The sequence below is a fragment of the Lathamus discolor genome, chromosome 6 (assembly GCF_037157495.1).
Source record: "Lathamus discolor isolate bLatDis1 chromosome 6, bLatDis1.hap1, whole genome shotgun sequence".
Classification (NCBI taxonomy): Eukaryota; Metazoa; Chordata; class Aves; order Psittaciformes; family Psittacidae; genus Lathamus; species Lathamus discolor.
This window is the reverse complement of record NC_088889.1, coordinates 18,081,794-18,096,567: the sequence shown is the minus strand read 5'-3', so window position 1 is coordinate 18,096,567 and position 14,774 is coordinate 18,081,794. Positions and strand designations below refer to the sequence as shown.

Here is a 14,774-nt window from a genome sequence, read left to right as displayed (position 1 = left end):
TTCACCAAATGCAAGCACTTCATCACAAGAAAAGTAAGCTATTAGACTTCTGTTTATATCTCTTTTAACATAACTATGAAAACTAAGGCACTTCAGGCAAAATCCTGAAGGGACAAAGAAATCTCAAAGCGAAAATAGCTGAAGCATAACTAGTTATATACAACAGAGGAACACTACTGCCATATAAACATAATATGCTTGGATAGCCTTTGATGCTTTCCAGTTACTTGAAACAATTTGCATTATCTTTGAAAAGATGCAATAATGAAGATGAGCAAGCTTATTGGATACTAATACTGTAATTTCTGTGATATATTTTAGAATTAATAAAAAATATTGTAATTCTACATAGTTTAAAAATCTCTTGAAGCAGACCAAAATGAAAGGTACATATCAAATTCATAGAATTATACACATCAAATAATGTTGGTCAATGAGAAACATAATATGAGCCGGCAGTGTGCGCTCGCAGCCCAGAAAGCCAACCGTACCCTGGGCTGCACCAAAAGGAGCGTGACCAGCAGGTGGAAGGAGGTGATCCTGCCCCTCTACTCTGCTCTTGTGAGACCTCACCTGGAGTATTGTGTGCAGTTCTGCTGTCCTCAACATAAAAAGGACATGGAACTGTTGGAACAAGTCCAGAGGAGGGCCACGAGGATGATCAGGGGCTGGAGCACCTCCCGTATGAAGATAGGATGAGAAAGTTGGGGCTGTTCAGCCTGGAGAACAGAAGGCTGCTTGGGGACCTAATAGCAGCCTTCCAGTATCTGAAGGGGGCCTATAGGGATGCTGGGCATGGACTATTGATTAGGGACTGTAGTGACAGGACAAGGGGTAATGAGTTAAAACTTAAACAGGGGAAGTTTTGATTGGTTATAAGGAAAAAGTTCTTTACTGTAAGGGTGGTGAGGCACTGGAATCGGTTGCTCAAGGAAGTCGTTAATGCTCCATTCCTGGCAGTGTTCAAGGCCAGGTTGGACAGAGCCTTGGGTGATATGGTTTAGTGTGAGATGACCCTGCCCATGGCAGGGGGGTGTGGAACTTGATGATCTTAAGGTCCTTTCCAGCCCTAACTATTCTATGATTCTATGATTCTATGATTCTAAATAGTTGGTTAAAACATTTTAAACTTCCTCCGATTTCTGAACACAGTTTCAACAGATTTAAAATGAAAGAAAGAAAATATTCACACTTAAATTCAAACACCAGGAAGTTTGTGGCTGTTGAATGTTTCTCTTTTTTTGCTGTCAAACATAAGCAAACAATGCTTTGAAACTGGCAAGTCAATTTTTGCATCAAAATTGCAAAAATTTGTTCTAGTGTGAAGCTATTAAAATAAATAAATGACCAAACAAATGAATAAGTAAACAAATAAAAATTATTTGTTGTTCCTTGCCATTTGATAAGTTAGTGTTTTCCAAACAGAAGATAAAGTTAGTTAGAGGACAACGTAGTAGCCCTCTCGTGCTGAATTCCATCAGACTCAGTAAGTTGTCCTGACAGGATCCATCTCCCAGCCCTTTCCTCAACTTTGCTCTGCATCCCCCATTTCCTCTCACCTGCATTTTCTTTGAATCCTGGGATTCAGTAAATTCCAACTCTGAATGCAACAGTCTGCCATGGACTTGGTAATGTCAGCTTTTTCTCAGTGCCATCATCTGATCACACTGATGCTCTGTGGGTTTCATGCAAAGCAACACAAGACTAGATAGTTTTAATGATGCTCACTCTACAATTAACCAACTTGAATAGAGATGTTTTGAGTTAAGAAGGCCATGACATCCACAGCTTGATAACTAAGTAATGACTGGCATGATGAGACAGCCCTACAATCTACAACCCCCTGATCAAATTCAGTTTCTTTCAGGTTACAGTTCAAACACCTAACTCCATACAGCCCACTCAACTCTCAGTCAACTTCCTTATATAATCACAAAATCAGGATTCAATATGTCAAACTCCAGGCATCAGGACTTTGATTTATCACCTCCCTTAACCTGCTGGTCACACTTCTTATGATGCAGCCCAGCATACAGTTGGCTTTCTGGGCTGCGAGAGCACATTACTGGGTTATGTTGAGCTTCTGATCAACCAGCATCCCCAAGTCCTTCTCCTCAAGGCTGCTCGTACATAATTTATTTACATGTATATGTATGTAGATAAAAACCTGATTGTGTGCACAGGCATAAATACTGGGAATAGTTGAAGTGTGTTGTCGTAGCACCAATGTTAATACCACCAACCCCCCGCGACATGGTCCCAACCTGTCTCAGCACCCTTGCTCTCACTCTCCCAGGTGTGGGGATGTGAACCACAGTTATGCTCTGCACTCAAGGCTAGAGCAGATTGTATGCAGGTGGCACCGCCTGCTACAAGAGCTTTATTTCTTGTCAGCCTACCCCTGCAATTCTTGGACTCTGTGTTTCAGAAGGCTCTTCTAAGCAAGAAGAAACAACATAAATGGTGGTGGTGGTTGGGTTTTGAAATATTTAGACAGTATTATAATCAGAAAAATCATTGTGAACCTGCCAAGCTGCTGAACACAAGTCTGGCCACTGGGGGCTTCAGGCTTGTTATTTCTGTTACAGCAATCTCTCATAGCAAGGCAGGGGAAATACTTTCAAGCAATGTGCTTCCTCCCATGTCACTGGTGTATTTCTGTTGCTTAGACAGTAAAAAGTAGAGTAGGAGTCGCTAATCAGGCACTAGCCAGCTAGCATAGAAAGTGAGTCTGGCACAGCCACAGCCACCTTTGTCTTCCTGTACTACCAGTGCTATTGTTGGTGACCAGCTGTGGCTCACACTTTCCCTTCATTTCCCTGAGCAGGCTGGGTATCCTCTCCAGGTAACTGAGAGTCTCTACAAGTAAGCAAAAGCATTATGGGTTGATAGACAACATGAGGGTATCTGAATAGAGTTTTTCCAAAACCTCCACTGCCCAAGCCTCTTGCTGTCACAGGGCTGTTCCCCACCTGCATTCCCCACTTCCAGTCCATCTACCACAGAAACAAACACTCCCATGACATCTTGAAAGTAATAAGCCCCATCTACACCTATTGCACACTCCTAAGACAGTAATTAACATTTAATTAACATTTTCTGGCAAAAAGCAAACCTTCTGACCAATAGCAACATACGAATAGTCTCCAGGGCTGGCAGCTTAGAAAAAACCCATCTTACTGTGCTCATGTCCTCTTCAAATCTGGGGAAAATACTTAATAATAAAAATGCACAAAGAAACACTCAGCAAATAATGCACTGAAGTGCTGCGTTTCTCTTGTATTACACATATTTAGTGGTCAGATGTGGCTTCTGGGTTTGGAAGACTCATGGAGAAAGGGAAATTTATCTTACAAAATACCCATGGACACGATCCAAATCACAGAATATGCTTTTATAAATATCGCTTATTACTTATAGCAATAATTCAACCTGATAACTAAAATATTATTCTCTAAAGGTTATTCTTCAGTTGCAGTTATGATCTCAATCAAAAGTGCAGAGCTTTGCCTGGAAGATAACTAAATGTGAGGAGACCAACAAAGCCACGTTACTTATGTGAACTGTCAAAACACAAGGTTCAAGAGATTTTGCTCCTATTCGTACTTCTTATTTAGGACCTTTGCTTTTGTATACCTCTAGAGTCAGTAATTACGTAGGCATAACAATTCAGATGAGATTTTTCTATGCTGACCCTTACAACACAAGTTAAAGACTGCATATTTTAAACACTGTTCTTTAAATGTGGCATCTGCCCTCCAAAAAGCTTTGCAATGACAAGCCAGAGGAAAAATTTCCTCCCAGTCAGTTTCTCACCCAATATATTAAAATACAAACCCTGAACAACAGTGTAAAGATAAAGAATCAACTTTGTAAAGCATGGGAGGAATTTAAATAAACTCATTACACAAATCATTGTATTAGGCTTATAGAGGCCAATCTTTCATTTAAAGAAAAGGAGATTTATATTTAGTGAATGGCAAAGACATGGCAGCAGAAAAGATTTGCTGCTGCAGACAACACACAGAGTTATTAGACAAATTGTGCAAAAAGCTGCGATGAAAGCCCTCAGCCTTCATGTCCAGAGGTACAGCAATCCCACAGTGAAGCTAAAAGCTTCCACAGCAGACCTGACCTCATCCTCTGCCTCTCTCCAGCTGGGAGGCACCTCACACAAGCTGTGTTTCCCCAGAGAAGCTGATGAGTCTCTCTGGCACCTGAAGAGATTGAGACCACTGCTAGGTCCATTTCCATCCCTCATGGCCTGTATCTACATGCAGAAGTACCCCTGTCCTTATGCAGCCATACATATATGGATGCTGTAGCAATTCCCACTCTGAATGCAGGAGCCAGCTTCATGCTCCTGGGTACACAGGCTGAATTTATGAGCTAATTGCTTAAATAGGGACAGAAGGTTTCTGTGAACTGGGGTAAATGACAGTGATATTTTTATTCATACATATCTAAGAGGTATCATTAACATGGGACTCTGAGCATTGCTAGGTGTCAGACTTCCCCTCCCATGTGGGCCTTTCCCTTGTTCCTTCTCTCATGTCATGAGAACAAGGAATAAAACTCAGCCACCAAGCCCATTATATTTGACACTCAGAGCTGTCTTTAAGCTTGTAATTTCTTGTGCTCCCCTGCAACCAAACCATTCTTATAGCAGACCTTAATTATTGTTTCCTTATCATCAGGGTTACATGCAATCCGATTTGCGTGTCGGTAAGCCTTACCTTGGTATCCGTTTCTTTGTTTGCTAGTGACTAATTCAAAATGTTTCATTAAGCTTGAAACAAAAGGACTGAGGCAGGAGGTTAAACTGTCACTGGGGGGTTCCTCACTGTCTGACTACTGTTGGTATTTGAAGAGGACAAAAGATCTTTTGGACACTGCAGATGCAGTAAGACAGCCCAGCCTCCCCCCCATACTGAATCTACAACTTCCAGTTGTAGCCTTTACAGTTTGACATCCCTTCAATCCCTTTGTGTGACAGAACTGCCACATACAGCTCAGGCCATGCTCTTTAAAGCAAGTTATGTATTCCTGACAATAACAGAGTATGCTACACATTGCCTTCTGCCTGAGCAGGGCCACACACTGGCTTTATGCACAGATCATTGTCTTGGCTAAAACCAACACTGAAGCAGGATGGGATTTCTTTGCAAAGAATGGCTTGGGTTCGGTACCTTATCTCCTTCAAAAACCCAGATAACTTCTTAGGCACCATATTCCAGGCACCCTTGAGCCACAGCTCTGATGTTGGCTATACCAGATACTTCACCTTTGTATTTTACTAATAAAAGCTGTTCTATAGCTTTCATTTTATATTTCTACAATCTTCCATCTTCTGTGCAAGTGAATTTGTGTGAGTACAGTGCATGGAAAGATGGCAGAAGATCCTCTCTCTGTTGCTTTTGTTTATGGAGTAACCTTTTCTTTGGGGGAAGGGATGGGCAAAGAGTCATGCAGAGGGGAAGACAGACCTCTCCTCATCATTTTGTTTCTGGGTTATGGCAAGGAAGTATTTGACCTGATAAAGTCTTGTCTGCTGCTTCCTGAAGTACTAAAGACAGGACCTGACAACCATGCATCTGGAAAATGAATATTTAACAAAACTTCATGAAAATTCCTTGCTCTAAAAAGCATTTTCAAACCCAGCAAGCTACATGCCCTGTCATTTTGAACCCATGCAAATGTCCAAGTAATCAGTCAAGGGCCTACAGAGTACTGTTAAAATCAAATGAGTCACAGTTACTTTCCATTTACAATGTGCTCTATAAATCACATTTTCTTTAACTTCTCTAGAGAGGTATAACATGACGCTTGATCTATTCAATTGGAATTTTATTGTAAACTATTGGGATTAGAACTTTAAGCTGTCAAGTACACTTTTCTTTTTCCTATCTCAAAAGAGATACCAAGGGAAAATACACACCTCAAAGACATTAAGCTTCTTTGATTTAGCACATGTCCTCATTTTTGAAAATGGAGGACTGCAAATTTACAGGTATTAATATTTTTTACTTAAGTACACATTTAATTCACCAAAACCTGTAACTAACAGAAATCCTGACTATGACAGAATTGCCTATCAAAAGCGGTTAGAATTTTGATGTTCCCTTCTTTTGCCTGTTTCTGTTCTACTTAGAAATCAGAAACATCTCCATATTACTACAGTGTGACCCGTAACTTTCTAGTTTAAAAAAAGATGAAAAGTCTGAAGAATAATTGTTAATTTCCTCTTCTGAAACTGGCTGTCATGTTTATGTTCTGCTGTTAGTGCAGTTATTTGTAAGCACCTTCTCTAGCTCATCAGAACAGTAATAGAAAAAAGGTCTGTGTTGGAAGCAAAGATTTGTTTCTTCTAGAAATCCAGTATCTGTTCTGCCCCCGGTCATTTACCTTTTTACATAGCGTTGCTGTGCTGTGGAAGCCGAATGTTCATACAGATTGCCAATATTTTCACCATTTTCAACAAGTCATAAGGTCAACTCCTTTCAGAGGAGATAGTAAAAAAGGCAGAAAAAGCTTTGAGAATTTATTTACCTTCTATTTCACATCGGTTAGCATTCTCTTTTACTTCTGCTTGGACTACCTGAAAATAAAACCTCAGACACAGATAATCTATTTTCAAATGTTTTAAAAGAAATGTAAATGCAGGACAGTTTAATACAGTGAAACAAAACGTTTTCTGCGACAACAGGATCTATCTCAAGAAATTGCGAGGTAGCACTGCTCAGATTTTCACAGAATTCTCCACTCATGTTGAACTCAGCAACAAGAGCAATCTCGTGTGCTGGCATTATAATTTGGTACCATGCTAGCACAAGACTCACCTGCCTTTACAGATGTTAATGTGCCTTTTTCCTAGACTCTGCGTAAGACCCTCCATGAACCCGGAGCCTTCACTGATGGAAGGACAGTGGTCAGGGTGTGGGACAAGCTATAAATGCTGCCTGGAGTTGGCTTGCTCCTTGCAAATGCACTTGTAAACAGCTTGCAGGGTTTCCAGGAGACACTTCAGCACAGGGAGCGACAAGAGATCAAGGTCAATGGAGAACTGGGAAAGCAAGTAATTTTTGCTTCCTGCCCCTCCTCAGATGTGCGGGCTAAACGAAACTCCCACAGGAGACTGCTCCTATAGACTTTCTTCCAGCTCTCTTGAAGAGAGCGATTCAAGAGAGAGTATTTAAGCCTGATTATACAGTATACATTGTACACGGATGTGCACTACCTTCCAGACACTTTCTTTCACAGAATGCAATATAACAACAAGAAGATATACACATTTTTTCTTTGAGTTACCTGTATCTGAAGTCAGTTACACACACATACAGATTCATACAGACACACACCCTTTAAGGATTTTTGTCCCCTGGAGGCAGAGAAAAGCAAGGAAGGAAGCTGCACGTACCATTATCACTGGCAGAAGCAGCACTGAAGCACTAATGTAGGTAGTTGCTACTCCTACTTTCTTGGTCTTTACAAAAAGGAAGATAATGACTACCAGTTGCTTTTTAAATACTTGTGAGGTACTTCAGCCACAACCATGGCAGATGCTATACATAGAGATCTCTTAGTAACCCTGTAGCACCTGCCTTTTGCTGTTGCAGTGGAGCATAGAAGTTACGTGCTTTACCCATTCTCACAGGGGGAATCAGTGTTACAGATAAGAGTAAAGAAACAGGAATACTGGCCTGTGCCTATAATCACTGAGAGTACTTCCATTTTTTTAGTCCCTGCATCTCCGTTCTGCTTTCATACTCTGAAGTCCTTTCATTTCACTACTATCAGCTACCCCTCTGTGATACCACTTAAATCAATAGCAAAAAAATATTCTCACTGACTCATTTTCCTTAATGAGACAATCACTCTTGTGCAGAGCAGCATGCCTGAGCTAAATAAACGCACACTTATTGACTGCAACCAAATCATGGCCTACACTGTGAACAGATTTATTTCCTTCCAGATTCTTCTTATAAATAAAAAAGCAGTCGTCACTTGTATTGATCAGGTATGACTACCTCTGTCACTATGTTATGCTGCATGACGCACATAGTGTTTTCATTGCCTTCATTAGGATGCTTGCAGGTAAGCCTGGCTGGTAACAGCTCTTACAGCAACTGCAGGGCATAAAAGGCTGGTTTAAGTGGGGTTTTCAGCTTTCTGAGAACATTCTTAATCTATGTGATTAGGATGCTTCATTAGGATGCTCACAGGTAAGCCTGGTTGGTAACAGCTCTTACAGCAACTGCAGGGCATAAAAGGCTGGTTTGAGTGGGGTTTTCAGCTTTCTGAGAACATTCTTAATCTATGTGATTAGGATGCTTCATTAGGATGCTCACAGGTAAGCCTGGTTGGTAACAGCTCTTACAGCAACTGCAGGGCATAAAAGGCTGGTTTGAGTGGGGTTTTCAGCTTTCTGAGAACATTTCCTAATCTATGTGACCCACTGCACAGTGGAAACTGCATTTATGCAGAATGAAATTATACAGAACCAAAATATTTCCACCTCAGGAAGCAATTTCATAGCAGCAAAGAGGCATCCCTGAGGGACCAAAAAAATCATTAAGCAGTTCAGATTTTAAAACAAGACTACAATTTATCATGGCAGGTTTATTGGGGGTGGCATCCTTTGGCACAGAAGAGAGAAGGGACCGGAAGGTCACTTAAGACCATATATTATTTGGCTAAACTGAGGAACGCGGTCTGCTAGGCAAATTACTGTCCATGCTCAGGTTAATCCTAATTATATCCAATATTTCACTAGCTCTAGGTACACAGAGTAGGGCAGGAGGAATACCTGGAACGTGTTTCCAGGGCATGAAGCAGAAGGTGCTCTGGGGAGTGGGTACTGTGCTATGCCATTCTGGAAGCCAGCATCTGTTTTAGAGGGTTCTTTATCCTTGAAAAACAGCAATTAGATGGTTTTTCACACCGCTCAGGCCTCTCAGCACAACTACACTAAACAGAGTGATAACAACTACACTAAACAGAGTGGAAACAACAAAAAGAGCCTTTCCCCAAAGCCCAATTTGTGCACTTAGCCGAGCCTCAGCACTCCCTTGGGGAGTCTTTGCACATGGGCAAAATGCTTCCCACCAGTGCACTTCAGTGTCTGTGAAAATGGGAAATATGAAATTAATCATGACTGGCAAACTGTAAGACTTTGCCTAACTGAAGTCTGGGAAAGCCTAAGCTGTCTTTATACTTTACCCGTTGTAATAGGACCATATCCAGAAGTGGCTTTCTTTTTTAAATTCCCCTTAATTTCAACTCAGCACATCTTTGCCTAACAAGCATTCTTCCCCTTTTGGTCTTGCTGTGTCTCTGTACCTGCAGGATCGTTCTGCCTCTCATACTTTTAGGTGAAGGTAAGTTAAGCCTAAATGACACTTCGTACTGTATAGCAGATACATTGCAAAAGCAGTAGCTGCGTATTATATAAAGCCATCATCCTCCATGAACTATATTACTATGAGACAATTTGGTAAGCTCTGGTAAGGGCTCCATAAAAGACACAGACATGGGTGTAAGGCCTTTGAGACCCAGAACCATAGTAGGGGCCAATTACAACCTGCTCAGAGCAAGTGAGCCTGTTAGGAATCAGGAACTGACAATATATCTTTTCTTTAAAGGAAAATGTGTGAGGAAAATAAGAGATCTACCTCACAAATTAAGTGTCTAACTCATCACTGCTATATGACACAATGCCATACCCACCTTCTCAGCCTGGACTGCACTCTTTAGTGTCAAGGTGAAGACCACAGATATCAGCCCAGTTTCAGATGTTAATAAAAATATTTATCAGTAATGACAGGAGATGGACTGACAGCTCTGGAACTCTTTATCTGTTCACCAAAAAGACACCACATAAATGCAGACTTCTCTTGTGAATCACAGTCCCACTGCTAATTTTCTCAAAAAACAATGTACCAATGATGTCCTCTGATGATCAGGGGAAATCCACGCCATTTACTAGGCAAGACTTGCAGGCATTCGGCACTCCATGCTTTAAGATAATTCGAATGCTGCTTATTCTATGGATTGTGCGAGGCTGTTGTACTTCAGACAGCACAGTATGTGCAGTTTATAATGTAATACTTCTATGTACAAATCAGAGTCTGCTTTAGAATGAAAATCTAGGGAAGGTGGCAGAGATTGGTTTATTTTGTGTGCTGTGGAACACTGCTGGAACAAGGTTAATTTAATTTAAAAAATTGTTTTTTTATGGGACTAATAATAAAAAACTGCTAATAGTTATAAATAGCATCTTTTTACTTGAGTAAAAATGAAACCAGAGTATTCCTATCACACTTTTGAAACTACTTTCTCTTTACTAGCCTTTGAAGGAAATATAAGTATCAATACAGTTATTAGATAATAATTAGAGAATATTTACCTTTCTGTGGCATTTGAAATCCACAAGACTGTCTGCTGCAGCTGGGAACTGTATCCTAAACTCTTGAAGGAAAACATGCAGTGAAATGAAGTCCTGTGACTGATTCATCTGCATCCAACGGACTGAATTCAGACCATCAGCTATTTTCAGCATGACTCTTTCATAATCCTCAATAATGATAGTTTGTCTAGCAAACTAGAGTAGCTATATGAGACACAGATATTTAGATTTAATCCTCATGACAGTTCTGAGAGCCAGGAGAGATGATAAAATAATTATTCATGATAAAATTAGTATTCATGTAGTTGCAGATGATATGGAAAAGGTAAGCCCCTTGGAAAAGGTTACCCCTCAGAGCCTGGTGCTGGTAGCGCACATAGACTGACTGACTGAGTGTCACTATACTTGGACCTCTGGTGCCATGAGCAGTTGGACTGAAATAATTCACAGGGCTACAGATAATTCGTGCCCACAAGTTAAAGAGTATTTCTTTAGGTAGGAAGCATTTGTCTAACATCAGGCCAATAAGCTTGCTCTGTAATTTGCCACACACAAGAGGAAATCCCTAAATTATCAATTCCCAGTTTTTCACTTCCCACACATCACAGGTTTCTCTCATTAGGATGAAGATGATGAATCTCTGCTACAGGTGGGGAAAGCTGCATGAGCTATTCTGATTTGCAGTGAACCAAGGATATTCATTGCCTAATTGAAGTAGGTAGAAGTCCACTTCCAGAGCACTTTACTGTTGCAGAAATCAAAATGCTTCATGAAGATGTAGCTTAATAAATTCCTGGCTTTGTATGAACCGGGGAACAAATTAGCATATTTCTGATCAAATGCTCTTGTGACTTTAGGCCGACTTCCACCAGTGTGTGCAGTTTGAAAAATTGTGGCTCACAGTTACAACTTCCCTGAGGACACCTTAATTTTTCTTTTCTGATCTATGAGTTAAAGGGGTCTTTGTTTCTTTGTTTTATTCAAGTAAAGCGAATGCAGTATATTAGTGGAGTGTGAATTACCTAATAATCTCCTGGTAAAGCGTGGCAATGAGCACCTCTGATACCCTAAATACACCATATGAATGACTTTCTAGATAGTTACAAACTCACAGCACAAAGATGACCCATTGGCTCATAAGGAAGATAAAAGTAACAATAACAACACTGACTGCATGGCTTAGAATCACAGACCCACTGAACAGCCCAGGTCACGAGGTTTTAAAGAACAATTCAGACAAGCTTCTGTCAAAATTCGTTGAGCTGATTTGATTTTGCAGTTCACTGTGTCTTGGTGACCTTCTCCTTCCTCAACCTTCTGCATTCAAGGAAAAGCAACTGAAGGGAAGCAATGAAGTTGTAACAAGAAGGCATAAACAGGGAGATGATCCTGCAGCTACAGACTGGTGGAGAACAACATCAATGGCCATATTTCCTGGCACTGAAGCTTGGGTCAATTATAAACCACTTCTCTTGCACCAAAATCTGAGAAGGGTAAAACACTTGGTTTACAACTCAGTGGTAATTCCTTCCAGAAAAGGATAAAGGAGTGTGAAGAGAGAAGACAACTGTTATCACTTAGTTTTCACTCCTTTGACATTAGAAAATGTTTTTTAATATCTGTTCCTAAATGTGTGCCTGCAGAACATGTGCATGTTTTAGCCACACAGTTACACCTGTACAAACTTACTTTGGCAGGGGTCCTTCAGAATTCCCTCTTCTTTACACATATCAATGGAAAGGATGAACTTAAGATTCTAACTGATGATGACAAGTGCAACAGAACACTTAACTGTATGAGGAAATTTTAAAGGTGCCAATTACAGTATACCGGAAGATCGCCATTAAAACAAAGCACACTGAATGTATAAACATCTGTATCTTGGGCCAGTTCCTCCCTAGCATATTTTGAACAAGGAGACTCCTCTGGTACAGTAGATCAGCAAGTTCTGCAATCACAGCTCAGTAGCTAGGGAGATTTTGCACAGTTCTCAGAAGGTATCATCCAACGTGCTCTAATGGCGAGACCCACTAGGTTCTGCTGCTGCCTCCCAAAGAGAGCAGCAGAAGCCCATCACGGGACACGAGCAGAATGAGCCTACAGAAATATGGGGAAACAAGACTGCAGGGAACAAAATGGTCAGGCTTGTGGTGACTTGGTATGATGGCTTAGTGGGTTTGTCTCATTTTAATTTCTGTGATTCTGAACCATTGCGTGACTGTATATAGAAGCTTTGCTTTTCACATCCTGCAGCAATATGTAAGGTACAAAAAACCATAGCATGTCCTATTAGAGTGGCCTACAGCATACATTAATAAATACTACTACAGCAGACCAGTATTCTTTTCCCATCATCATAAAAGTGGTCTGTGCAAGACCTGGAACAGTCTGACATACTGCTGAGTAGTTTTATTCTAACCAAATGAAGAATGTAAGAACAAAAGCAATGTAATTTTAAAGAGATATGAGAGAGAGCCCAGAATACACAGATAAACAGCCACTCTGTTGGCAGATGGTAGTAATGAACAGTGAAGCACAGGAGTTTGTCATTTCCCTTTCAATTAGCAAAAGGAATACATGTCATCACAAGTGGCTCTTCTTTCCCAAACGCATTTCCAGCGGCCTGAGCTGTGTGATGTTTCACTGAATGACACACCACTCTTATACAAATAAGGTATCTGAATGTTTAGGCAGCGGATGGCTTCACAACATGCAAAGCAAAAGCCTACCCTCCTTATAAGGGATGCACCTACAGCACAAAGGCTTAAGCACCAATGGTTATCACAGCGTCCTCCCCACCAACTGAACTCACACCCAGAAAGTGTTGGTTTTCTTTGACACTTCCATTTCTTCAGGTGTTCATTAATTTTAAAACCACTTCTGCTGATGCAGTTATTTCTGCTTCACCCTCCACCTAGCTTGGATCTACATCAAAACCGAAAATCTTGCACTTTATATAAAAACAAATGGAAAATTATTCAAAAATATCAATGGAGCAAAGATTTTTTGAGTGACATATGGATAAAACCAGAGGTGGGCTAATCTAAGAGCAAAATGAGTTAGACAACCAATTAAGTTACTCCATTTCCTATTTATTTTACTCAATTTTTAACTTTTACATCTAAAAATTCCCCAAAACCCCAAGCCCAAACAGAACAAGAAAGGGTAGCACATCTTTCAGTGGACCTATTGCTTTTGCCTGACGCTTGTCAATCAAAGAGCACAGATTACCACCCAGAACTGATGTCAGATGATTCTTCAAACTCATTCACTTTCCTTCTCTGACTTCTGAAATACTCCTATTGCTTTTTGTTCCTGCTACCAACCATGAAAACCTTTTGACAAAGAGATGAAAAATAAAGGCATGGAGCCTAATTCATCTTTCCACTGCATCAGTTTACAACTTCTGTGGTACTAAGTAGGATGAAAGTCTGTGGTTTTTATGTTCTGTTAGGAAGGAAGGAATGAGAATTCCTCTTAAAATACTGAGCTCCTACCTTCTGTTGCTGAGGCCCAGTTTCCAACCAAGACTCATTTGGAGCTCTATATAGCTACACAAACACACAAAAGCATGCTAAATTTCATTCGTAATTTATACCTTTACAATTATTTTATCTTCTGCTGGATTTTTATCTTCTGCCTTCTAGTGGACCAAAATGCTGTATTTTCACCCTCATATTTCTCCTTCACTGTATTTCCTCAAGCAATAGCTACTACTTAAGTGACAGCTTTTACTTTTATCACCCCAATGAATCCCAAGGGTTCAACTGTTGGCTTACATTATACAGCCCTGATGATATGCAGTTTGGCTGAGTGAATAGCCTGCTTCCAGATCATACAGAGAGCCCTGCAATACTTAACATTTTGAATAAAGAACAGAATAATGTCTATCTATTTTAATTTTAGACATACGAAAAAACACATAGTACCTGAAGTAACTGAATGCTCCTAGACCTGCGTATGAGCAATGCTGATGGCTAATGGCCATAAAAACTGGAGTACTGTATCGTTTGCAACTCAGGTACAAAATATTACAGAGCTAATTTTATTTCTGACAATAATACACACTTTAAGAAAAATATATGGCAACTCAGTTTCATTTCCAGATCCCAAGCTGAATATGAGAATCTGACAGGTAGAAACATTATCTTGTGGATGGGCACACTGATAAGAAAATATTGAAGGGATTAAAAAAAATAAATAAAGAAAGAGAAAACCATGCTGTGTCATTTTGTAATATTTAATTTAACACATGGAAGGCGCAGATCTGAAGGCACTTATACAAGATGTCGGTTAAGGAAAATAAAAAGGTTCTAAGACCTACCTTAGTCTCAGACTGAGATCTATCATAATCGTGTCCTCCTGTCCT

The 14,774-nt window shown here is 40.3% G+C and overlaps 1 protein-coding gene across 6 annotated transcripts in view; it reads right to left on the bottom strand.

Annotated features, from left to right (window-relative positions):
• RGS6 (regulator of G protein signaling 6) overlaps window positions 1-14,774 on the bottom strand; it is a 276,150-nt gene that overhangs the window by 145,187 nt on the left and 116,189 nt on the right. The window contains exon 1 of one of the 6 annotated variants that reach the window (XM_065683509.1): window positions 14,730-14,770. The exons of the other annotated variants lie outside the window; for them this stretch is intronic. The gene's annotated coding sequence lies outside the window, so the exon portion shown is untranslated. Of the gene's footprint in view, window positions 1-14,729; window positions 14,771-14,774 lie in introns of those variants that run through there. 6 annotated transcript variants of the gene reach the window in all.